General features: G+C 41.5%; 1 protein-coding gene across 1 annotated transcript in view; it reads right to left on the bottom strand.

Annotated features, from left to right (window-relative positions):
• Positions 1 to 24,442, bottom strand: part of lingo1a (leucine rich repeat and Ig domain containing 1a) — a 54,353-nt gene extending 29,911 nt beyond the window's left edge. Inside the window, exon 1 of the mRNA XM_084169232.1 lies at positions 24,196 to 24,442. The gene's annotated coding sequence lies outside the window, so the exon portion shown is untranslated. The remainder of the gene's footprint in view (positions 1 to 24,195) is intronic.
• Between the last annotated feature and the right edge of the window lie 2,582 nt (positions 24,443 to 27,024).

The raw sequence follows: 27,024 nt of genomic DNA, 5'->3' as shown, positions 1-27,024 counted from the left end.
TGCCTTGAAGAATTCAGGCTGTTCTGGAGGCAAAGGGGGGTCCAACCTGGTACTAGATGGGTATATCTAATAGGGCTGACCCCATTTAATCGACTGGTCGATTGTTTGATCGACAGGCTGTTGGGTCGACCGAGATTTCTTTAGTCAAGCAGTATCAAAAAGAGATGTATGGGTCGCGCCTGTCTGAGTCGACTAATCCATTGTGGAGGCCATGGGGATGGCACAGTCCATCATTCTAAAAAACATGTGCTACTGAAATTGTTTATGATTAATGACAATGGTGCAACACTAATACATTTTTTTTATTTTATAACAAATGCGCTTTCTTCCGCGTTTAACAGCAGTCACTGTCCACGGTTCTGAAACATCAGTGCGCTGTTGAATTGGCGCCTTTTCCTAGACCATGTTGCTATGTGCATAACAGCAAAGTTAACCAGCATATTGGTGTTGAGAACAATGCGGCGGAGGCAGCAGCAGAGCTAGGAGATGAGAAAATAGCCCTTGCCTTAATTGTCTAAGAAAAGTGAGGAGCGGAAACCATCTGTCCTTAGGATCACTTCAAGCCTTACACTCCACAGAGCTGGGCTTTACGGAATAGTGGGCAGAAAAAAGCCATTGCTTAAAGAAAAAAAATAAGCAAACACATTTGGTGTTCGCCAAAAGGCATGTGGGAGACTCCCCAAACATATGGAAGAAGGTACTCTGGTCAGATGAGACTAAAATTGATATTTTTGGCTAAGAAGGAAAATGCTATGTCTGGCGCAAACCCAACACCTCTCATCACCCCGAGACCACCATCCCCACAGTGAAGCATGGTGGTGGCAGCATCATGCTATTGGGATGTTTTTCATCGGCAGGGACTGGGAAACTGGTCAGAATTGAAGGAATGACAGATGCCGCTAATTACAGGGAAATTCTTGAGGGAAACCGGTTTCAGTCTTCCAGAGATTTGAGTCTGGGACGGAGGTTCACCTTCCAGCAGGACAATGACCCTAAGCATACTGCTAAAGCAACACTCGAGTGGTTTAAGGGGAAACATTGAAATGTCTTGGAATGGCCTAGTCAAAGCCCAGACCTCAATCCAATTGAGAATCTGTGGTATGATTTAAAGATTGCTGTACACCAGCGGAACCCATCCAACTTGAAGGAGCTCGAGTAGTTTTGCCTTCAAGAATGGGCAAAAATCCCAGTGGCTAGATGTGCCAAGCTTATAGAGACATACCCCAAGAGAGTTGCAGCTGTAATTGCTGCAAAAGGTGTTAGTAGTTATGCACGCTGAAGTTTGTTTCTCAATAAAAAACATTATGCATCTTCAAAGTGGTAGGCATGTTGTGTAGATCAAATGATACAAACCCCCCAAAAACAATTTTAATTCCAGGTTGTAAGACAACAGAATAGGAAAAATGCCAAGGAGGGTGTACTTTCGCAAGCCACTCTAGGCCTATATTTCAATACTTATATACAGTGAGGGAAAAAAGTATTTGATCCCCTGCTGATTTTGTATGTTTGCCCACTGACAAAGACATGATCAGTCTATAATTTTAATGGTAGGTTTATTTGAACAGTGAGAGACAGAATAACAACAAAAAAATCCAGAAAAACACATGTCAAAAATGTTATTAATTGATTTGCATTTTAATGAGGGAAATAAGTATTTGACCCCTCTGCAAAACATGACTTAGTACTTACTTGGTGGCAAAACCCATGTTGGCAATCACAGAGGTCAGACGTTTCTTGTAGTTGGCCACCAAGTTTGCACACTTCTCAGGAGGGATTTTGTCCTGCTCCTCTTTGCAGATCTTCTCCAAGTCATTAAGGTTTCGAGGCTGACGTTTGGCAACTTGAACCTTCAGCTCCCTCCACAGATTTTCTATGGGATTAAGGTCTGGAGACTGGCTAGGCCACTCCAGGACATTAATGTGCTTCTTCTTGAGCCACTCCTTTGTTGCCTTGTCCGTCTGTTTTGGGTCATTGTCATGCTGGAATACCCATCCACGACCCATTTTCAATGCCATGGCTGAGGGAAGGAGGTTCTCACCCAAGATTTGATGGTACATGGCCCTGTCCATCGTCCCTTTGATGCGGTGAAGTTGTCCTGTCCCCTTAGCAGAAAAACACCCCCAAAGCATTATGTTTCCACCTCCATGTTTGACGGTGGGGATGGTGTTCTTGGGGTCATAGGCAGAATTCCTCCTCCTCCAAACACGGCGAGTTGAGTTGATGCCAAAGAGCTCCATTTTGGTCTCATCTGACCACAACACTTTCACCCAGTTCTCCTCTGAATCATTCAGATGTTCATTGGCAAACTTCAGACGGCCCTGTATATGTGCTTTCTTGAGCAGGGGGACCTTGCGGGCGCTGCAGGATTTCAGTCCTTCACGGCGTAGTGTGTTACCAATTGTTTTCTTGGTGACTATGGTCGCAGCTGCCTTGAGATCATTGACAAGATCCTCCCGTGTAGTTCTGGGCTGATTCCTCACCGTTCTCATGATCATTGCAACTCCATGAGGTGAGATCTTGCATGGAGCCCCAGGCCGAGGGAGATTGACATTTCTTTTGTGTTTCTTCCATTTGTGAATAATCGCACCAACTGTTGTCACCTTCTCACCAAGCTGCTTGGCGATGGTCTTGTAGCCCATTCCAGCCTTGTGTAGGTCTACAATCTTGTCCCTGACATCCTTGGAGAGCTCTTTGGTGTTGGCCATGGTGGAGAGTTTGGAATCTGATTGATTGATTGCTTCTGTGGACAGGTGTCTTTTATACAGGTAACAAACTGAGATTGGAGCACTCCCTTTAAGAGTGTGTTCCTAATCTCAGCTCGTTACCTGTGTAAAAGACACCTGGGAGCCAGAAATCTTTCTGATTGAGAGGGGGTCAAATACTTATTTCCCTCATTAAAATGCAAATCAATTGATAACATTTTTGGACATGCGTTTTCTGGATTTTTGTTGTTGTTATTCTGTCTCTCACTGTTCAAATAAACCTACCATTAAAATTATAGACTGATAATTTCTTTGTCAGTGGGCAAACATACAAAATCAGCAGGGGATCAAATACTTTTTTCCCCTCACTGTAGGCTACTGTATCAATCAATCATTCATACGTTCATGTCGTCACACAGCATACAAGGCATTAATGACTTGAAATACAATCAAGCGTTTCAGCTTTAAAATAAAATAACCAAGCAAACCATGAATATTTAGCGCAAAAAAATAAATAAACTGTTCCATTTCGGCAATTGCATTCAAGAATGCATGCAACTGTTTTTAGTCTTTGTTGTAATAAAGGCTTTACAAAAAATAAAAATATATGTTATAACAGTTATACGCTTGTAATTTATTTTGTGTTGTTAATATTGTTCCAAACAGTCAGAAAAATAATATTGTAATCTAACAGCACCTGTTTTGAAATTGTTGCATGTTGCGTTCATATTTTTGTTCAGTATCGTTGATTTGATTCAAACATAGGATATAATAATAATAATAATAATAATAATAATAATAATAATAATAGCCATTTAGCAGACGCTTTTATCCAAAGCGACTTACAGTCATGTGTGCATACATTTTTACGTATGGGTGGTCCCGGGGATCGAACCCACTACCCTGGCGTTACAAGCGCCATGCTCTACCAATTGAGCTACAGAGGATATATATTCATATATTTTCCATATATAGGTCTATATATGGAAAAATACACATTTAAACATTTAGACCAATCGATTGGTCGAAAGAACAGACGACTCTTGGTCGACCTAGATTGTTTTTAGTCGCGGAAAGCCCTAGTGCCTAATAAACTGTCCGGTGAGTGTATATACACATTGTATGGGTTAGAACCCTCAAATTCAAATCTGGACATTGAAGCCAGTTTTTTCCATTCTTTCCCTCTAATCAGGGACTGATTTAGACCTGGGACACCAGGTGGGTACAATTATATATTAGGTAGAACAGAAAACCAGCAGTAGTCTATACCTCGTAGGGTAAGATTAGAATACCCCTGGGCTAAAGCATTCAGATTACAGGCCAGGCTTTATGGAACAGTTAACGGCCTTGCAATAATTTAATCAGCCTTCAAGGCCTTCCTCCCACGCCCATAGTACTACTTTATCAAACTCTGCCATTGGCTATCAATAGTGCTTGGATACAACTCACAGGGATTCCATTCAAAAGACAGCTAGGCTTCATATTTGAGGGGCAAGTTATTTACCAACAGTAATACTTTTTAAAAGGATATACTTTCAGAAGGTTAAGCCCAACTCTGTGAGATATTAATCTTAAATGAAGAGTTTCCAAGGGACCAGATTCGTCCTCACCTTCAAACAAGTCGACAAACAGGGCAAGATTCAACAGATGCAATTTCATCTCAGCGCGATCCATAAAAGGAGGAAGGGGGAAAAATGCAGTTGTTTTTCTAAAACAGTTCTTGATTTAAGGACCTTAAATGCCCATGCTCTTGAATTATATATATATATATAAAACTGCCTGAGCACAGTCACTTCTGTTTACTCATTAATTATGTATCTTCTCCAATGCCAATGCAGTGACTTGAGAAAACAATTTATCATAAGTGCTTTATCAAAAAATGGCAGCAAGTTATAAAAACTGCACATGAACCAACACAACAACACACGGTGGGAAAACAAAAGCGTAGTTGAGCCACAAACCAGATTTAGCTTCCTTCCCCCCCAATACTAGCAAAGTCAAAGGGTTTCATAAACCACCCACATAATCATAAGCAGGTTGCCAGAGTATAATATTGAGCTAGGGAAAGGTCTGCTTCTTTAGTCTCCATTTAAAAGGCTCTGCTACGTTAGGTTTTTAATGGATGTCGACCCCATCCTGTTGACTTTGGCCCTCTACATAGAGAAAAAAACTCAGGACAACATGCCGTTTGAAATTCAGGCACTGATGCCTCTGCCTAGCCGGTGACTCAGTGTCCACGTCGCAACTACGCTCTTTGAAAAAAAGATGCTATCTAGAACCTAAAAGGCTTCTTCGGCAGTCCCCATTGGAGAGCCCTTTGAAGAACCCTTTTTGGTTCCAGGTAGAACCCTTTTGGGTTCCATGTAGAACCCTTCCACAGAGGGTTCTTCATGGAACCAAAAAGGGTTCTACCTGAAACCAAAAAGTGTTCTACCTGGAACCAAAAAGGGTTATCCTATGAGGAAAGCCGAAAAACCCTTTTGGAACACTTTTTTTTCTAAGAGTGTAGAATGATTAAAAATGCTTCAAAACATGGCCGCTTGGCGAGGCATGTGTAACTAATTATAAATTAATCATATAATAGGCTGTGTCAAGTGGGTTATGGATTATATTGGTTAAAAGGAGAATTCAGACCTACCAGGGGTGTGATGTGAATTGTGAGACAATATGGAGTGAAATTCTTGACATTATCAGTTCACTGGTTGAAAATAGCATTGCAAATTCTTAACTTAAAAGACAGTTCACCAACAAAACAAATACCGATACTTTCAAAAGCATGCCTAAAACATTTTGGGTTGCTGACTCTCAGACTACCTAGACTGCTTTGAAGCGTTCAAAAACACACCTCATCAATAATATCATCTTCCTAGCACACAGTCAAACCCTATCTACAAAACACACTAAACTTCAACTTCCATATAAGCCATGCATTGACGTTCATGGAATATATGCACAAATACCTAGTTACACAAGCCTATATCTCAAGGATTTGGCCGGACTACAGTAGGTCCTTATTTCTTTATTTCCCAATCAGGTCTTTTCTCATTGCAAAAGAGAACAAACAAGGCCAGCAGGCCAGAGAGACTCCATCTTGGAGATAGCAGAGCCTAATCCCGGTCCTTGGAGAGATCGCATAGAAAGATGAAGCCTTAATTAGTCAGATAAAAACCCACTCAATGGCGATATTGATACTGACTTGGAAATGGAAACTAAGCAGAATGAAGACAGGCTGGGGCTTGGCTGAGGGGTGGATGGTGGATAAAAAAGTAGTGCTTGCAAAAAAAGCTGTCCACCCTTGACTCTGGTGTAGGCCCCCCCTTCGAGCAATCCCCACCTTCTCCAGTTCTACCTAAGAGGCTTATGGGAAAGAATGCAGACCTTCACATAATCAAAGATTATATGGGAAGAAAACAACAAACATTTTCAAAGCGTTTAAACGTGGGGAGCTCATGGGAATTCTGTGTAATTAAAAGACAAAATTACTTGTCTAAGCTGTCCTCCCATCCTTGTTTTCGCTGCCTTTGTTTTCCTGCTATTGTGTGGGCTTAGGTCATGAAGAAGATGCCGAATGGAAGAAACCAAATCTTGGCAGCTTCTGCTAATCCTAGGGGTTCTTGAGGAGGCAGAATCCTCCTGGCAGGGAACTCTATTTCAAACGTTATGGCTAGATCAATGACAAGGTGACCCTGTGTGGATACACAATGACAACGCCTTGGCTTTTGACACCGCAAACCCTTTGTCAACACTTGTGAGCCTCAACAAGGAAATAAAAAATCATATGAGGCCTCTTCTCAGCTCTCACTCACCCAAAAAAAACATCTCCATGGCAATTTCAAAGCAATGAAAGATCTGACACTATTTCGGGTTGCTCATACGCATGTGTATTTACAGATCTCTTTGTGTCGGGAAATCTAATTAGGTCCCAAAAACATTTCATATCAAAACCTATCTGCGTGTTGAGATCTGTGATGCATTCTGCCACTCAGCCACTAATTTATGAGAATGACTCGTCTCTCGCTTTTGTTTCCTGTGAAAAGTGTCTTCTCTGAGAGGATTCCTTTATAAGCCAAGCACACACTCCCTGTTTGAGATGTGCTATCAAATACACCCTTTGGAAGGGCATCTTGTCTCTTATCAGAATAGTATTTTTGTGAAGCACTGTATTTGAACTGTGAGGTATAGCCAAACTAGCCCCTGAGTGCATTACATAGGTGGAGCACCCTTGCCACTTTCCTAGATATTGAACAGTAATATACCATGGCAATACATAATCTGTTGACATCACACCATTTTAGAGACACCTTTGGAGATGCTTTTCTCCATTGTGTAGTGTTGGTTTCCACATTGGTAGTGAATATGACCTGGGACTTTCATACAGTAGTTTCTAATTTCAATTAGTTTCAATTGAATATCCAAAAAAAAACTAAAATTAAGACAAAAAAAGAGAACCAGCACTCTGACTCTACTGATAGCTACTTTATTGCGGAAAAATGTACTTTCTATGCCTGTGGTATGTGGTTGTCCCACCTAGCCATCTTAAGATGAATGCACTAACTGCACTAAGTCGCTCTAAGTCGCTCTGGATAAGAGTGTCTGCTAAATGACTAAAATGTAAATATAAAACTTATTTCCACTTTACTGACTATGGCACTGACTGTCTCCCCTCTTGGCTTCTTATCATTTCCCCATTAAATAACATGAAACCCAACAATGTCAATAACGTGATGCACTGGCATTTAGTCTCATAGGGGCACGCCTGTCTGTTCCGTGAGTTTTCACTGATTATACAGTGCATTCGGAAAGTATTCAGAACCCTTGACTTTTTCCACATTTTGTTACATTACAGCATTATTCTAAAATTGATTAAATCGTTTTTTTCAACCCTCATCAATCTACACACAATACCCCTTAATAACAAAGCAAAAACAGGTTTACATTTTTTGTGTGCAAATGTATTAAAAATAAAATATATTTACCTAAGTATTCAGACCCTTTACTCAGTACTTTGTTGAAGCACCTTTGGTAGCGATTACAGCCTCGAGCCTTCTTGGGTATGACGCTACAAGCTTGGCACACCAGTATTTGGGGAGATTCTCCCATTCTTCTCTGCAGATCCTTTCAAGCTCTGTCAGGTTAGATGGGGAGCATTGCTACACAGCTATTTTCACTTCTCTCCAGAGATGTTCGATCGGGTTCAAGTCCGGGCTCTGGCTGGGTCACTCAAGGACATTCAGAGACTCTCTGTACTTTGCTCCGTTCATCTTTCCCTTAATCCCGACTAGTCTCCCAGTCCCTGCCGCTGAAAAACATCCCCACAGCATGATGCTTCCACCATCATGCTTCACCGTAGGGATGGTGCCAGGTTTCCTCCAGACGTGATGCTTGGCATTCAGGCCAATGAGTTCAATCTTGGTTCCATCAGACCAGAGAATCTTGTTTCTCATGGTCTGGGAGTCCTTTAGGTGCCTTTTGGCAAACTCCAAGCGGGCTGTCATGTGCCTTTTACTGAGGAGTGTCTTCCGTCTAAGCCACTCTACCATAAAGGCCTGATTGGTGGAGTGCTGAAGAGATGGTTGTCCTTCTGGAAGGTTCTCCCATCTCCACAGAGGAACTCTGGAGGTCTGTCAGAGTGACCATTGGGTTCTTGGTCACCTCCCCGACCAAGGCCCTTCTCCCCTGATTGCTCAGTTTGGCCGGGCGGCCAGCTCTAGGAAGAGTCTTGGTGGTTCCAAACTCCTTCCATTTAAGAATGATGGAGGCCACTGTGTTCTTGGGGACCTTCAATGCTGCAGACATTTTTTGGTACCCTTCCCTAGATCTGGGTCTCCTGTCTCAGAGCTCTACAGACAATTCCTTCAACCTCATGGCTTGGTTTTTGCTCTGACATGCACTGTCAACTGTGGGACCTTATATAGACAGGTGTGTGCATTTCCAAATCATGTCTAATCAATTGAATTTACCACAGGTGGACTCCAATCAAGTTGTAGAAACATCTCAAGGATGATCAATGGAAACAGGATGCACCTGAGCTCAGTTTCGAGTCTCATTGCAAAGGGTCTGAATACTTATAAGGTTTTTCTGTTTTTTATTTCTATAAAACTGTTTTCGCTTTGTCATTACGGGATAGTGTGTATATTGATGAGGAAATTGTTTATTTTAATCTATTTTAGAATAAGGCTGTAACGTAACAAAATTTGGAAAAAGGGAAGGGATCTGAATACTTTCCGAATGCACTGTACATGTCCACTAGATATCTCATGGGAGCATGCTTCCCGACTGATCGATAATCTGGAATCTGACCTCATTTCCTCCTGCACTTTCACTCCCATCCATCGATAGCTTTATCAGTCGGTTTTGAATCTCTCTCCATCTCCTCCCCCATCTCTCAATCCCTTCCTCTCTCCTTCCCTCTCTTTCTGACCGACCCTTATTAGAAGCCTGGTAAGAAAGCACAGGTTGTTTCTCTTGTTTAAGACACTGGCAAAAACAGATGTTTCTTAGAGATGTACAATGGGAACACACACACACAGAACTGCTTTTCTTGACTTGCTCATTCCACAAAGCCACAGTCTCATGAAAGGCTATGAACACTGGCCATTGGGTATTCCAATTCAGCTCTTTTAGAGTACAAAAATCCAGATATTCCTTTGTTCCATTGGAAAAGGCCACATTATTTCCGACCATGAATACACTGGCTGTGCCTGTTGACAGACCGATTAAAAGCAACCACATTGATCCAGTGAATTGAAGAGACAATGGGCTTGAAACATATTAAAATATTATAATTATCTGAGAAGCTGTAATTCGAGCATCAGGGAGGGCCCGTTTCCATGCAGTGGTGGCGGTTGAATGCAGAGAGCACGTCCTTAATGAATTCTAAAGTGATTAACTGACATTAATGTCTCTCTGAGTCGAGGCAACAAAACAGGGGCCTCTGTTAGACGTCTGGATCTTATTGAAAATGTGTTCACTTTAAAAAGAGGGGCACCCATTAAAACGTTAGATCTGGTTAAAAATGTATTAGCTTTGAGAGTATGCATTAAGAACCAGTGGATATTTTTTTTATATCCAGCAAAAGCTTTGCCATCAATCCAAAGCTGGTAACCAAAAGGCCGGCATCAATGTCACTTTTGTAGGATAAAAAAAGTATATTCGCTTTGACAATACTGTGAGCTGTGCTTAGCGATTTAATAAAAAATAAAAAAGAACAAATGAGATCATTCTGATCTGAATTTGTCATTCAAGTCGAAATTGAAGGGTGCTGGGTTCCATGGGGTCGTGCGAACGCTCTGACTTTCTTTCTCATCAGTCGAAGGGGTGAGCAAATCGGAGGCAGATGAGAGTGTGGCAAAGAGCACTCATATTGAAACGTTACACCAACTCTATCTCAACAGGGTATTTTCACAGCCATTATTTCTGGGAGTCAGCACACAACTCTAGCCCTTATACCCTACTTATCATTGAAAAATGTATGTCACACTGGAGTGTTGTTCTAGTAGTAACCATTGAAAGCTCACTTATGCATCTGTTTTACACCTGGATCAAAGTACAGTTTACCTCAAATAGAAATGGGTCACTAAAACCCCAAACTGTCGAAACGTAATGAAAAATGAACACTGTCACAGCTCCATAATATTTACTGCTGAGTATAGAAAACATTAAGAACACTTGCTATTTCCATGACCGACTGACCATGTGTGTAGCCCTTACTGTGAAATGCTTACTTACAAGCCCTTAACCAACAATGCAGTTCAAGAAATAGAGTTAAGAAAATACTTACTAAATACACTAAAGTAAAAAAAATAAAATAAAAAACAATGAGACTATATACAGGGGGTACCGGTACCGAGTCAATGTGCGGGGGTACAGGTTAGTCGAGGTAATTTGTACATGTAGGTAGGGGGGGGTCAATGTAAATCAGGGCTGCCCAACCCTCTTCCTGGAGATCTACCGTTCTGTGGGTTTTCAGTCCAACCCTAATTTAACACACCTGATTCTACTTATTAGCTGCTCAACCAGACCTTTACTAGCTGAATCAGATATGCTAAATTAGGGTTGGACTGAAAACCTACAGGACAGTAGATCTCCAGGAAGAGGGTTGGGCAGCCCTGATGTAAAATTGTCCAGGTAGCCATTTCATTAATTGTTTAGCAGTCTTATGGCTTGGGAATCCAGGTGAATCCAGGTGAAAGCTATGATTCCTTATTGACGTCACTTGTTAAATCCACTTCAAATCATTGTAGATGAAGGGGAGGAGACAGGTTAAATAATTAATTTTAAGCCTTGAGACAATTGAGACATGGATTGTGTATGTGTGCCATTCAGAGGGTGAATGGGCAAGACAAAAGATTTAAGTGCCTTTGAAAGGGGTATGGTAGAAGTGCAACGCTGCTGGGTTTTTCATGCTCAAGAGTTTCCTGTGAGTATCAAGAATGGTCCACCACCGAAAGGACATCCACCCAACTTGACACAACTGTGGGAAGCATTGGAGTCAACATGGGCCAGCATCCCTGTGGAACGGGCTTTCAACACCTTGTAGATTCCATGCCCCGACGAATTGAGGCTGTTCTGAGGGCAAAAGGGGAGGGTGCAACTAAATATTAGAACGGTGTTCCTAATGTTTTGTAAACTTAGTGTTTATCAATATGGCCGCCATAGAAAATAAACTAATCAATATTAAAGAACTGCATTCGCTGGGCGCTGCTTACCTCAGCTACTTCTATTCTTCTACCCAGGCGGTGCTAGCTGCTGCTGGTTGTCCCTGCTCTCACAGTGAGGCAGGATACCCTATGGAGACCCCACACTGGGCCGCTAACCGCCCATCTTAATGTAATTTACAGCTCCCCCATTCGGCGAGTGACACGCATATCCATCCTCACATCCTTCCAATGATGGGTGTCGCAGCTTAATTCGTTCCCGGCAACGCCTGGGCGCCGGCCGAGGCACTGATTGCCCCCTGTGCACTGAATACTAATTTCCCCCCACGGAGGGCCACAGAGGGCCTTAGTAAACACAATCACACCTCCAAAACCCTTGACCCCCGACCAACACCACCACCACAGCCTTTTACAATGACGCATACTCCTGCGTGCTTTAAGTGCTGTATGATAGGCTGTTATTCCTAACACCGACTTAGATGATAGAGTGAACATCAATGATGCATTTGACATGGAGCAGGACGTGGAGGATGTTGGATGTGCACAGGCAGCTACTTCCCACAGTTGTGTCAAGCTGGCTGGATGTCCTTTGGGTGGTGGATCATTCTTGATATGCACGTGAAAGACCCAGCAGCAATGAAGTTCTTGACACACTCAAAACGGTGCGCCTGGCACCTACTACCATACCCTGCTCAAAGGCACGTAAATATTTTGTCTTGCCCATTCACCCTTTGAATGGCACACATACACAATCCGTCTCAATTGTCTCAAGGCTTAAAATTCTTCTTTAACCTGTTTCCTCCCCTTCATCTACACATCTGATTGAAGAGTATTTAACAGGTGACATCAATAAGGAATCATTGCTTTCACCTGGATTCACCTGGTCAGCCTAATGTTTTGTACACTCAGTGAATATCAAGAATCTTCTAATCCAATGTGAGTGAATGCTCTCTACAGTTCCCTATTTACGCAACAGGGAGACAAAAGTTGAGCTTGTAAAGAAGTTGCTTGCTTTAATCCAAATGGCAGAATAAGAGAGACAAGGAACAGCTTCTGGAAATATCACTGTTGAAGTGAACATCAGGCATCCAATTCTGGTGGCCATTTTAAGATGCGCAGCTGAAGACGTGTTTCTGTTACCTCAGGGTTCACAATGTGTATGGGCAGTAACTCTGAACTTCACAAATGCCCACTGGCATTTCTCAAGGATCCAATCAGTCAGTGCATGGCCCGTTTAAATTATCATTCGGTTCTTACAGACCTGCTTCTCTCCTTTGGTTCTTACGGACAACTCTCAGGGTTCAACACAGATGATTAAACTGGGTGTGTCATTTCCAATTCATCACATAGCAAAGTACCACATGGGGATTGAGCAGTGAACTGCAGTTGTGTTCGATTATCACACTGACATATAAACTGCATTACTATGTTGTTAAAGCAGAAGCCCAAAGTTTGGTTTATTTTTTCAATTCACCAACATAATGTGCCTCTGGTGTAATAAAATGGAGAGTAATGGTAAATATCATAAGTGTAGGACACTTGGAGAGTAAAATGGGAAGACCATGAATAGAAAACAGTTAATGTGTCCCACAAAGCCTCAGATTGCAAACTACCACCATTGTCTTGTAATACCTTCATGATCATCCATAAGGTATGTCCTTTATGCAAGAAGTAATTGGAAGAAGTGGGATGCAAAGGTCCCCTTTTTCCACATCAATAAAACCGTTTTCTCTGGTCTTAAAACTGTCATTTCATTTTAAAGCACCTAGGAAAATCAAATAGAGAAAATAATAGTGATTCAACAGGGCTCTTACCGCTGAAGTGGCACATTTTATTTAAAGATTAGTGGTTGTTCTATTTAGCAGCCATTCTATTTTTGCCAGTCTCAGTGACAATATAACTGATTTGGTCTGAAAGAGGTAATGTACGAGCCATACTGGATTAACCTCTTGAAAAGCTGCAAAGCACACAGTCAGAGCTTTTAGATCCAAAACATGGTCTCCAAATGTGAATATGGCAACATGCACTCCATTTGACCAACTGTGACGGCAGAGATATGTAGTGTAGGCCTTAGTGGATCTGGGTCTTGTTTCCTCGATCTCGGATGAACCCCCAAAATCTGTTGCGGGTCTCAGGCTAAGGTTCCATATACAGATATAGAAACTATTATCCCATATGCATATTTTAAAATGATTTTCTGTAAAGGCCTGTAAGACCTCCATAGTGTTAAGCATTTTTTATTTTACAGAATAAGTGCAATAAATCCCATTTCAACTGCATTGTTTGCGTCCGAGTTGTTTCCCCAAAAAACATTGTTGCAACTAGTGCTGAGCGATTAACCGAAATGTCGGTTATTTTTTGGTTGTTAAATAACTAATTGACCAATGTCGGTTCAAGTATTTGAATTCCATTTTGTTCAGTTTTTTTCTGTTAGCTCAATGTGCAGTTTCTGTAGAGATCACTCAGATCAAGCCTAAACTGTGCGATTTAGTAGGGACTTGTAGTTTCCAACAGGCCAATATTCTACATAGGTTAGCGCAGAATTCTTTTGGTAATTTGGTAATTAACTACAATGACCATAATCCATTGCGCACCCGCTTAAAACACGGAGACAGAGAGAACACATGATCGACAGGGATAAAAAGCAGTTGCTTCGCGAGCCTAAAAATATATTATCTAAGTGATTGATCGTTTGAAATAATATAGTCATCAGATAAAACAAATATTTTATTAAAGTAAAGTCATGTGAATAAATGGTTAATAAGAGAAACAACTTAACCCAGGTATGGGGTAAATTGAGCATACGCTCTTAGAAAAAAGGTGCTAAGTAGAACCTAAAAGGGTTCTTCGGCTGTCCCCATAGAATAACCTTTTGTAGAACACATTTTGGTACTACGTAAAACCCTTTTGGTTCCAGGTAGAACCCTTTCCACAGAGGGTTCTACATGGAACCCAAAAGGGTTCTACCTGGTACCAAAAAGGGTTCTCCTATGGGGACAGCCGAAGAACCCTTTTGGAACCCTTTTTTCTAAGAGTGTAGAGACAGGGTAAGTTGAGCTGTCTTGGGGTAAGTGGGTGATGGTGTCTTGTGACAGTGGGTGATGGTACTGGTAGGTCAAAGTTTAATTCATGAAATGGGGGTGTGGTATATCATATTTAAAATGTATGCCTACATTCAGATATAGATCTCTGTTCAATATTACTTCCTCTGCCAATTCATGACCAGTTGTCTGGGACAGGGGTGTAGTTTTAATGTGCCAATTCGTAAGCAAGTTCTCTACATTAGAGGCTACTAAGACCATTAAACTGGTCTACGAGATTCTTGATATGTTTTTTAAGCTCACACTCCATGTCACCAGACAAGACCTTGTGTGCCTCTGCAACTCTATCATAGCCTCTCCTTCGAACAAGGTACATGTTCGTTTTTTCTGTCAATGTACCTCTTTCAATGTCATTCAGTAAATGTTTTCGTCCCTTGCTGCTGCTCAAATGGACTTCTTCCCTTCTCTCACTTCCTTGGCTGCTCTCTCAAGAACCTCAAGGGGGGCTAGACCCCTGCTTGTTTTACGTTTGTATACACAGGGCATGATGGCACCTGCTCTGTAAAAATAAAAATGAATTATCTTGAGTTCATATGCATGACAAATGTGACTAGTTTCAGGAAAATAGGCATATGTCGCGCGTCACTACTTCACAGGAGAGGCATTTGAACGTAAACATACCTTTTTTGATCAAAATGTGTTTTTGGGCAGAAATGCCTTCTGGAACATGTGAACATTCATGTGCCTTAATAACGAACTTGTACGCCATCTGTAAATATGAATAAAATGGTTAAATTACAAGCCTAGTTGGTTTAGCCACGGAAAAAGACAGGAACCTTCCGGCTAGCCATTACATTTACATTTTAGTCATTTAGCAGACGCTCTTATCCAGAGCGACTTACAGTTAGTGAGTGCATACATTTTTCATACTGGCTGAGATAATGGATGGGCTGGACATGCTGAGAGATGAGTTCGGATTCTGTCTATAACATGAGCTGCTCAGTATGTGTAGGTAATCCTTCCTAATGCAGCTTTTTTTAAAGATATCACAAGGGCAACCATCGTATCTGTGACAGAGAGGGAGAAGCGTTCATCCATGTATACAGGTAAGAGAGTCTAGCTAGCTACGTTTTTTTGATATTATACAGTGGGGGAAAAAAAGTATTTAGTCAGCCACCAATTGTGCAAGTTCTCCCACTTAAAAAGATGAGAGAGGCCTGTATCATAGGTACACGTCAACTATGACAGACAAACAGATTTTTTTTTCTCCAGAAACTCACATTGTAGGATTTTTAATGAATTTATTTGCAAATTATGGTGGAAAATAAGTATTTGGTCACCTACAAACAAGCAAGATTTCTGGCTCTCACAGACCTGTAACTTCTTCTTTAAGAGGCTCCTCTGTCCTCCACTCGTTACCTGTATTAATGGCACCTGTTTGAACTTGTTATCAGTATAAAAGACACCTGTCCACAACCTCAAACAGTCACACTCCAAACTCCACTATGGCCAAGACCAAAGAGCTGTCAAAGGACACCAGAAACAAAATTGTAGACCTGCACCAGGCTGGGAAGACTGAATCTGCAATAGGTAAGCAGCTTGGTTTGAAGAAATCAACTGTGGGAGCAATTATTAGGAAATGGAAGACATACAAGACCACTGATAATCTCCCTCGATCTGGGGCTCCACGCAAGATCTCACCCCGTGAGGTCAAAATGATCCCACACGGGGGGACCTAGTGAATGACCTGCAGAGAGCTGGGACCAAAGTAACAAAGCCTACCATCAGTAACACACTACGCCACCAGGGACTCAAATCCTGCAGTGCCAGACGTGTCCCCCTGCTTAAGCCAGTACATGTCCAGGCCCGTCTGAAGTTTGCTAGACTGCATTTGGATGATCCAGAAGAGGATTGGGAGAATGCCATATGGTCAGATGAAACCAAAATATAACTTTTTGGTAAAAACTCAACTCGTTGTGTTTGGAGGACAAAGAATGCTGAGTTGCATCCAAAGAACACCATACCTACTGTGAAGCATGGGGGTGGAAACATCATGCTTTGGGGCTGTTTTTCTGCAAAGGGACCAGGACGACTGATCCGTGTAAAGGAAAGTATGAATGGGGCCATGTATCGTGAGATTTTGAGTGAAAACCTCCTTCCATCAGCAAGGGCATTGAAGATGAAACGTGGCTGGGTCTTTCAGCATGACAATGATCCCAAACACACCGCCCGGGCAACGAAGGAGTGGCTTCGTAAGAAGCATTTCAAGGTCCTGGAGTGGCCTTGCCAGTCTCCAGATCTCAACCCCATAGAAAATCTTTGGAGGGAGTTGAAAGTCTGTTGCCCAGCGACAGCCCAAAAAAAAATCACTGCTCTAGAGGAGATCTGCATGGAGGAATGGGCCAAAATACCAGCAACAGTGTGTGAAAACCTTGTGAAGACTTACAGAAAACGTTTGACCTGTGTCATTGCCAACAAAGGGTATATAAAAGTATTGAGAAACTTTTGTTATTGACCAAATACTTATTTTCCACCATAATTTGCAAATAAATTCATTAAAAATCCTACAATGTGATTTTCTGGATTTTTTTCCTCATTTTGTCTGTCATAGTTGACGTGTACCCATGATGAAAATTACAGGCCTCTCTCATCTTTTTAAGTGGGAGAACTTGCACAATTGGTGGCTGACTAAATACTTTTTTTCCCCACTGTACATTTCTAATTTAGTCAGAAAGTTGTTTTCATTGCAAGTTAAAGCGTACTGTTCGTTAGCTAGCTAACATTAGCTGGCTGGCTGGCTCGCTAGCTAACGTTACGTGCATGATCTGTGTAGTAATATTATTCATATCCGAGCCATTTGCATTGCTAGTTATAGCCTAATGTTAGCTAGCTAACTAACATTGAACCTAGTTGGTTAACCTTTGCTACCGGCAGATTCATGCAGGGTAGTAACATTATGAGTTGGGATTATCGTTACTTGTTTAGCTAGCTAGCTACATGTCTAAACAAAAGACTCCACTAAGTAAGTAACCATTTCACTGTACCGTTTACACCTTCTGTATCCTGTGCATTATTTTATTTTATATAGTGTGTGTTTACCAGAGACGGTAATGTGAAAAACAACATAACCTGCATGCACCAAAGTCAAATTAGGATATAACGTTAGGCCAATGAGACAGTGTCCAAGTTCTAAAATTCTCCGGTAGAATGCCCTGCTTTTATTTTGTCACACTCACAACTGTGAGCTATTTTCTGTAATTATCTTGCCATTAACTTGTAAATAAGGATCTTGTTGTGAGTTTATTTTCCTGTAATAATGAATACAAATTAAGACTGTCAGCTATATGATATGGTCATTACTTTGTCATAACGACAACGTCATGTCGGACGACAATAGAATGTTCATAATGTCACAGCGACAACTATCTACAGACATGTCGATAGACGTTCTATAAACCAGCTTTTAGTCTTAATCTTTGGTTGTTTAGTACACTACCGTACTCACGCTGTTTAGCACATGGCCTCACATGTGAATCCTAAAAGAGATGGGTGGGGCTAAGGCTTAAGAGGGTGTGAACAATGAATGGGTGTAGACAAAGAAGAGCTCTCCATTAGGTGTACCAAAACATTCAGGAGCCATTTTCTCAAAAGTGGGGTTACAAGTTTATCAATTCCAAAGCAGAATTACTTTGCCATTGTTCCTCAACTGTAGTGTATGATATACCATTTTCTAGCATGGAGTCTCTACTTTTATCCAATGTAAAAAACACAATTTCTAATTTTGCTACATAAGACCGAATCGAGCCGGTCGGTCACAAATTGCAATACTACTATGCATATAGGGCCCGATTCCGATTTATGAAATGATGCCTTAGACACGCTTTTCCTATGCACTTCTGAGTAGTTGGTATTCAGACTTACCTTAAGAAGGTGCATAACGGGCTTTGCAGGCATGGGTCCCTTGCGCAGGCATTAAATGAAACCGCTGAAAACCCTCCCACTTGCTGGCCAACAGATTTTCTTGTGGAGTTTTCATTCAATAGGCTTTTGAGTACATTTATCTTAAGCCATCCATATAAATATGGTGTACCTTTAATTAGAATGTTGGCGACAGACTAGAATACATAGAGAGAACGGGTTCAGAAACTAGGCATCAATGAAAGAAAGCCAGCTAAATATATGCATATTCGTCTCCGTTTCAACACCAACTGGTAGATTCTCTGATCTTGTCGATTATTTAGGCAGATTTTAGGGATAGGAAAGTATGTATGAATCATAAGAACAGGTTTGGAGAGCCTTTATGCACTAAATATATTGATGAATAAAAAAATACAGTGGTTTGATTCATACTGAAAATTGCCACATTCAGTTCTTTAACCCATGGTAGTGTTGGAAGATTAGTGTACAGATAATTATGATAGGGAGAATAGTGTACAATAGTAGGCTATACCCTCATTTATTGCCTGCACCAACCATGAAACTGTGTGATGACACAGCCAAGTATTACGCCATGTGTCGGGTTCAAACTGTTAAGGCTTGATCTGCGCTCCGCTCCATAACGATTGAGTTAGCCTACATGTCTTTACCAACTGAAGGGAACTGTAAATTGGCAGTTGAATGTGTGTTGTTATTAGGCCTACTGACAGTCGATACTGATAGTGGCTAATATTTAACATGATAGAAATAGGAAACAGAGAAAGGTAGCCTATAATGAAGACATTCGAGAGTGCCCATCCCTGCAAGTTAAAAGGCAGTACAATTTAAATTCTGCATAATGGCACACCATTTCATAAACTTTACTGTGGGAAAGTTGATATGTTGATAAGCTTCAGTTTGCTGCCATATTACTGGTTTCACATTTGTCTCCAGTGATTATAAGGTCAAATGTATCTAAAACAAGTGTCATCTATATTTACAATTCTCTTATCCAAATAGATTACTAATTTACCTAGCTCTTATCAATAGCTCTTATCAAGTTGTACTGTCAATTACAGTGCATGGATACTGGTGTGATTTCGGAAAAAATGAAGTAGATGCTTTTCCCACTTGGAACCGGTAGGTTTGCTAGACCTTATTCATGTTTTTCTTGCACGTAAAGATGGTGGAATTAAGTCAAGGTCAGAATACGGAGTATCTGTAGACACACCTCCGCCACACCTTAATTTATTCAATCTCCACCCAAAACGAATAGCGGGTGAATAAGCATGCTATTCTCATGCTTAAGTTCAAGGTCAGAATACCCATAGAGAGAAAAGTGCATAAAAAGGGAATTACGTTCCATTTACACGCGCTTAACTCGGGTCGGAATCGGGGCCATTATGCATAAAACGGACTAAAAGTAATCATGATTTGTATGGGCTATGGTGGCAACTGGCTCAACTTACCACAAGGCAAACATTTACTACATTAGCCCACACTGCTAGAAGGATGCAATTTCATGCTAGGTTTACGGCCTCATATTGTAGCTTACACCAACTGATGTACAAAACTATCTACTTTTTGTTTAGATACAAGAATCATGAAACCTATAACACAATAAATTCACTTGACTTTGTGAAAATCTGTTTTTTGGACCTAATTATTTGGTCAAGATTCATTTTGTGTATGGTTTCCAAGACACACAGGGTGGCTTAACTAACCAATTTGGCTCAACTTACCCCACTCTCCCCTACATGAAGCACACAGTATTAACATTGTACATTAGTTACGACGCCTCGTAAACACCATCAAATGTGAAGGGGGGAACCAGGCTTTGGCCGTTTTACATGTCACTGAGTTTTATCTCAGGGCCACGGAAGGAAACAATAAATATCATCCCACGGAGGTTCAACCCTGACTGAGCGGAGAGAAGAAGAAAGAGGGATAAGGCAAAGTAAACAACTGTTCCCCAAGTGACACATTTGAAGACAAACCATCCACATCAAGCTGCTCGGGAGGTTTTCACACCAGAAGGAGAAATGCAGCTCCCTGCTGGAGTCCACAACTGAGACAACATGAAACACTACAACACAGCATCTTAACAAACACAGCCACCACCACTCCAGCAGACCTTGAAAAATTGCATATGGCTGTCCTGAAATGAATCACATGGAGGAGACTGCTGCTGCTATGATTCAAAAGAGGACTACCAAGGACAAACACGGATGTACAGAGGAGTTTGGAAACCAAATAAAAAGGCACACCTCCCACGAACAAACTCAGTGCTAGCCTCTAACTGTCCTTTTTACAATGCATTTGCCTTGAGGCATTACACTGACAACATTGAGGTAGTATCGGGTGAAAAGGGCCAAGTAAACAACTTAATTGGTCTCCCCTATGTCAACTGAAAATAACGTGCTATGTCATCACAGAAATTACCAAATGACAGGCTCACAACGGGGACTAATAAACACCTTGTCAACACAGCAGAAGGTGTCAGCGTTACACCAAGGATGAGGGTCTCCCAGCGACACTGGAACACATCATAAGCCAATATTAGACTCACTGGCACTGCTGGTCATTTGATGGAACTAAGTACTGCACTGTAGGTTGTCAAGCCTTCAGTCATGTTTACATTTTAGTCATTTAGCAGACGCTCTTATCCAGAGCGACTTTCAGTTAGTGATTGCATACATTTTTATACTGTACACTTATATACAAATACTACACTTACTTCCCAACCTTGAGGTCATGTGGCGTAGGTAAGTACTGTAGGTTGTACCATCTGGTTTTTAGTAACTTATTTCCCAACCTCAAATTGGCTCTGTATAAGCCACAGGTCAAAATGCGAAATCTGATGAAGGTGATTGTAATGCAGCAATAATCCCCTCTTGATGTTGGGATTATGTTCGTTTACTGCATGCATGACATGGGTATATGCCTGTATTTGATCAAATAAATAAATAATGTAACCATCAAATATGTCAAAACCTAATGTTATTAAATGTAAGCTTTGTATTTTGTCACAGCAAATATACTATAAGGAAAATTCCTTTATTGCCGGTTGCTAAGTGCCTATCCATGTATATCTCAATATACTGTACAATATATTGAGACACAGTATATATGGGTAGGCATTAAGCAACCAGTAATATATTATAACATCTGCTTTGGGGTTGGGTTGCCCCTGTATCTGTTCATTAGAGATTTCGACAATGAGTATGACGGGTCGCCTCTCTAACGCCCAGGAAGCTCCGATTCAAACTCCCATTAGACAACACTGCAAGCATTATGTCGTCAAAATAAGTTTGTTACTCACTAAAGATGGAGTTTCACTGAGCAACTATCTTCATTCACTCCCATTAAGGACGGGAGTACATACCGGCTATAACGGGAGTAAATGAAGATAGTTGGGTACTCAGCGAAACTCCACATGGGGAGTAACAAACTTATTTGGACATTATAACCCTTGCAGAGCTGTTTAATGGGAGTTTGAATCAGAGCTTCCCGGGCATTAAGGCTCGCACACATCGTACCGAATGTGGATCGTCGACATCTCTAACACACAGATACTGAGGCAGGTGGCATTTGATCTTTATCTGCATCTGTCTATCCTTCAGCAGGGGGTGAAAAGGTGAACGCCATTGAAGGGCAGTGCAACAGCAAGGTCGCCAAGCTCTCATTTGTTTAATGAAGGCAGGGTGATTGGATGAAGCGGATAACACTTAGCCTACTATCAGCTGCTGTTAGCAGCAGCCACCTTGATTTAATGCCCCGATAGGCAGACAACAAAAGCTCTTATGGAACCAACAAGAACAATATTGGTGAAAACAATGAGAATACACAGTGCCACACCCTTGCAGATGCAAAGCTATCTCCAGAGTTCAAGCATCCATCATCTACATGGCTTGTGTTTCACAGATAGCAGGGATGCTGCTTTACTATTCGAGATGCCATCTACAGTGAAGCTGCTCTCCCAGTTCCTCTCTTAGGCTATTTATAAACCAAAATACATCAGTTTATGAATGTCAGAAGGGCACCAGCGTCGCACAGTCTTATGATATAATATTTATATGATGTATAGTTATGACAATAGGAAACTGGTATAAGTAGGATTATATTTCTTTAAAAAAAAGGGGCCCAGACATTGGAACAATACAGCATTATGCTCAAAATACATATGAAAGATATGCGCTTGGATAAAAAAACATTTTAGCTGCATACTGGATCAACTAACATTATGGCAACCAGCATTGAGACTAATTTTGGATGCACATGTCATTATTCCAACCAAATCAACAACATAAGAACAATGAGTGGTTGTTATGCTGCTCATCTAGTGAGGGCCATCTGCCTCTTTTCCCTATAAATAAAATATGACTGATCACAAAACTCACTCCTGCGTCACAGTGTGACTGAGTTGTATCCATACATTTTCATGGGCAAAGGCGAGAAGCCTTTTATGATACTGAATGTACTCATCCTTCACCCTCCTCACTGATAACACACAAATGCCACACAGAACGATCACACACACACACACACAATATCATTGCACACACATGAATGCACGCGCACGCACACACACACACAGAGAGAGAGAAGAGAGAAAGAGAGATGGAGGGAGAGAGATAGCTGTCCTGAATCACCTATCTGTTACCCCTTTTTCAGTAGTCTATCTAGAGGTTATAGTCTTAAATGATCTCAATCTTACCTACAAGTAAACCAGATAAACTAGAAAAGGTTACTACACTCGAATTAGCAGAACATTAATGGTTTGGTAATTCACCTGAAGAGGATGTGAATATCCCATATTAATGTATCTCTGTATCGTTTATAGCCTACTGCCTATTCCAATTCCTTATTATTGTCGGGGAAACTTACAACATTCAGCTTTCAGTCTCTATAATCAGGTCCATAATAAATATTATATTGAAACATTATTAAATGCGATTTCATTCATCATAGTCAGGTGTACGTTTTTACAATGATCACACATTTTAATGCATTGTGGTAATAAGAAAACGGAGGCATTTACGCATCTAAATTGTTTGAAATACATACTGTATTTGGATACCGATTTGGATAGCCTACAATACATATTTCGATACCCACGTACCAGTCTCAAGTAAACCGGAGCCCGCCCTGCTCGCTCTCCCCTTGCACGGTCCGTAATAGGACTTTTGGCCTCCACTGAGTAACGGTTACATGCACACAATAATACAATTATTATGAATAGTAATACAATAGTTCGATTTAAACATTTACATGCTTTGCAAGAAGAACGATTTCCCTAATGATCCTGTTTACATGAAATCAGGCTACCTGATTGGACTTTGATAAATGCAGAAAATCACCAATCAAAATAAACGTTCTACCACAGCGACCATGTTATGTTTGTGAGAAAAAAAAATTGATTCTGTGTTCAGACTTATAAAGTTTGTATGTGGAAACTATTTCTAAGATGCATACTTTCAGTTTTTACGAACTCACTTCACTCCCATAAAAGAAGGAAGCTCGCGCTGCTCGTGCTAGCACATGCGCAAATCAAATACACCGCTGTAACTGATTAAGGCGTTTACATGTCTTAATAATTCGAAAGATTGCTGAGGTGTTTTAATCGGTATACGCTTGCTTCAAATATCGCCTTACGCCGATTAAGATAAACAGAGTAAGATGCTTACATGACTAATGCCATACTCGGCCTACTGCAATAATCCGTTTAATATCGAATTAATAGTTTGCATGTAAACGTATTCATTGACATCAATTGAACATTAATACAAATGTTATCCATTTCGAGTGTCCTTTCTAAATTGATGAGTTTGATACCACCGCAACAATACTAGCCGCGGGCGAGTCTAAAGGGATACTCACCTACTACTGCTGTTTCCAAACATCCTTACGCATATCTCCCAACGGCAACTCCCAGTCAAGAAAGAGTCAAATTGAGACCCACTATCTCGAGTCTATTGCTTTGAGCGACAATAAAAAAATTAAATAAAACACGGTACCCCCAGATTCCGATACCGCCTGTGACTTAATAGAAATGGATAGTCCGGTGGAACTGCCCTGTTCTTCTGTCTACCGACGACGCACTGGTTCCTATCTCCGCCAGCTCGCTATCCCTCCGTCGGAAAGGGGCTCCCAATGCGCCTTCTATCGTCCACTAGGAAAAGGAGGCGAGCGAAGTGAGCAACTCCCACGCATTCGTTGCCAAGAACACCGTTCTCTCTCCTTGAGGCAGTCTGCACCGCCAGACTCAAGACGGATATTGTGTGAATGCCGTCTGTAGCAGCAATTCCCTTTCTTGTCTTCAGGGTTGAGGGAGGGACAAAGCTGATGCATGCACCTTGTTCGGACCACTGTGTATTTAGATCTAGTGTTCTCACGGGTGTTTGACGCATATTAATTTGCACGTGATTTAGCCTATCCCCCCCCACAGACTTATTTTAGAGCGACCAGAGTGATGCATCGATTGGATGATTAAACACAAAACTCACTACCTAGTAATGCAGTTTTCATTATTGAAAGTCTGTATTTGGGATTATAAAGACATAGGCTATAGGGCCATTCATTCATCTCAGTGGGTATGCACTCCAAGTAAACCCAATGGTCTTCAATACATTTCCATCACTTGAAGACTGAGGGATGATACTAGTTCGTGAACCTGAATGTAGTGTATCTGATATTAATAACATTGAGATAATTATGTCTCTAACATATAGTTTCCTGGAAAATAGCACCAGAGCCTGTGCCTTTTCCGGGAAGAAGGCAGTACTTATTTTGAGGACCTGGTGGCACTGTCTGCCTCAAATAATCCACACACTCTGAGTCCTCAGCATTTACAGGGATTTTGGAAATACCATAACACATGCTATGCTCTCAGATAATGTTGAAGAGGACAATATAATGGCTCATTGGTCTCTTCAATTGGAATACATGGTATGTATCTATATATTGATCAATTTATACCTTGCCATTCCACATAATGCAAATAAGTACCTTTGCTTTTTCAGATAATACTGAAAAAGCCTTACAACATTGCCTCACCCACACTTCGTGACTTAGATTCATGTTGAGAGTGCGCTACCATTTCCGATGTATCTAATGTACTTGTCTCATGGTGTTAAAATACTTTTACTCCCCTCCGTGCATCGCCCAGCCTCTTGCTTGGAATTTGTGGACCCCTCAGTGCAACTTTTGCCACCAAGGCATCCCAGCTACATGTGAATGTCATCAGCATCAGTTCACGCATGGGCAAGAGGCCCTGGCTTTGAGGACAAGATGTTTTTTGAGGCAGTGGCCTGAGTGTTAAACCACTCCGTGGGGAAACATGTCTCAGCTTTCCAGAGCAATACATTGACTGGACTTAATTGCACCGTCAAGTCAACAGCTCTCCCAGCTATATGGGAATCGAAAACTCAGTGAGGGAGACAGAAACAGTCAACTTTGGCACGAGGGAAGCCTTTGGGAGGGAAGAGAGTTTGTGAAAGGTTCAACTGAAATGTAAAGCCAGTTCTAGGATTTTTTCATGTCTTCCTCAATATAATCTTTCTTTCTTTCTTTCTTTCTTTCTTTCTTTCTTTCTTTCTTTCTTTCTTTCTTTCTTTCTTAGCCTTTCGAGCAGCATAAACTCACTCACTCATTACCTTGATGCCGGCAGACGCATAGGGCAGAATCAAAGCAGACTCAAAGAGGTAATGAAATGTTTTTTCTTGTACTTTGACCCCTTTTTCTCCCCAATTTCGTGATATCCAATTGGTAGTTACAGTCTTGTCCCATCACTGCAACTCCCATCGGGAGAGGCGAAGGTCGAGAGCCATGCGTCCTCCGAAACACGACCCTGCCAAGCCGCACTGCTTCTTGACACAGTGCTTGCTTAACCCGTAAGCCAGCCGCGTGTCGGAGGAAAGTCAGCTTGCAGGTGCACGGCCCGCAACAAGGAGCCGCTATAGCACGATGGGACATGGAAATCCCGGCCGGCCAAACCCTCCCCTTACCCAGACGACGCTGGGCCAATTGTGCGCCGCCTCAAGCGTCTCCCGGTCACGGCAGGCTGTGACACAGCCTGGGATCGTACTCGGGTATGTAGTGACGCCTCAAGCACTGTGATCCAGTGCCTTAGACCGCTGCACCACTCGGGAGGCATCAAAAGTGTTTTGATGAGGAAGTACATGACTGAAGTGGTAATGGTGAGAGGGAAACATGATGGAGGAGGAGCCCATGCCGAGCTCTAACGCAACATATCAACAGCAGATGTAACAATAGAGACCTGGTGATGTCAATGTGTTTGAAAGCACAACATCCATTATTAATTGACCTGTGGTGTTTTTAATAGTCACATGCATGTTTGAATAGTCATGCATGCATGTTAGTGGGGTATTGACATGGGTTTGGCATGATGCAGAGATGTTTACTTGAGGTCATTGAAACTTGCTTGACATTTTGATAAGCACTGCATGTGTTGCAGCATGTCACCAATCAACACAATCTCACACTCAATTCGTGCATATATGTACAACAATTATTTCAGCAGATTTTGTGCATTTATGTGCGTTTTTGTATGGCTTCATTAGTGTGAAAAGACACACATTTCTGTGTGACTTAATTCGTAGGAAAATACACACATTTTGGGGCAACTTCATTCATAGGAAAATACATTTTTGGGGGGCAAACCTCGGAACAATCTTTTGAAATTGATTA

This window comes from Coregonus lavaretus (genome assembly GCF_964263955.1).
Source record: "Coregonus lavaretus genome assembly, chromosome: 9".
NCBI classification, from domain to species: Eukaryota; Metazoa; Chordata; class Actinopteri; order Salmoniformes; family Salmonidae; genus Coregonus; species Coregonus lavaretus.
This window is presented reverse-complemented; position numbering and strand designations above follow the sequence as displayed.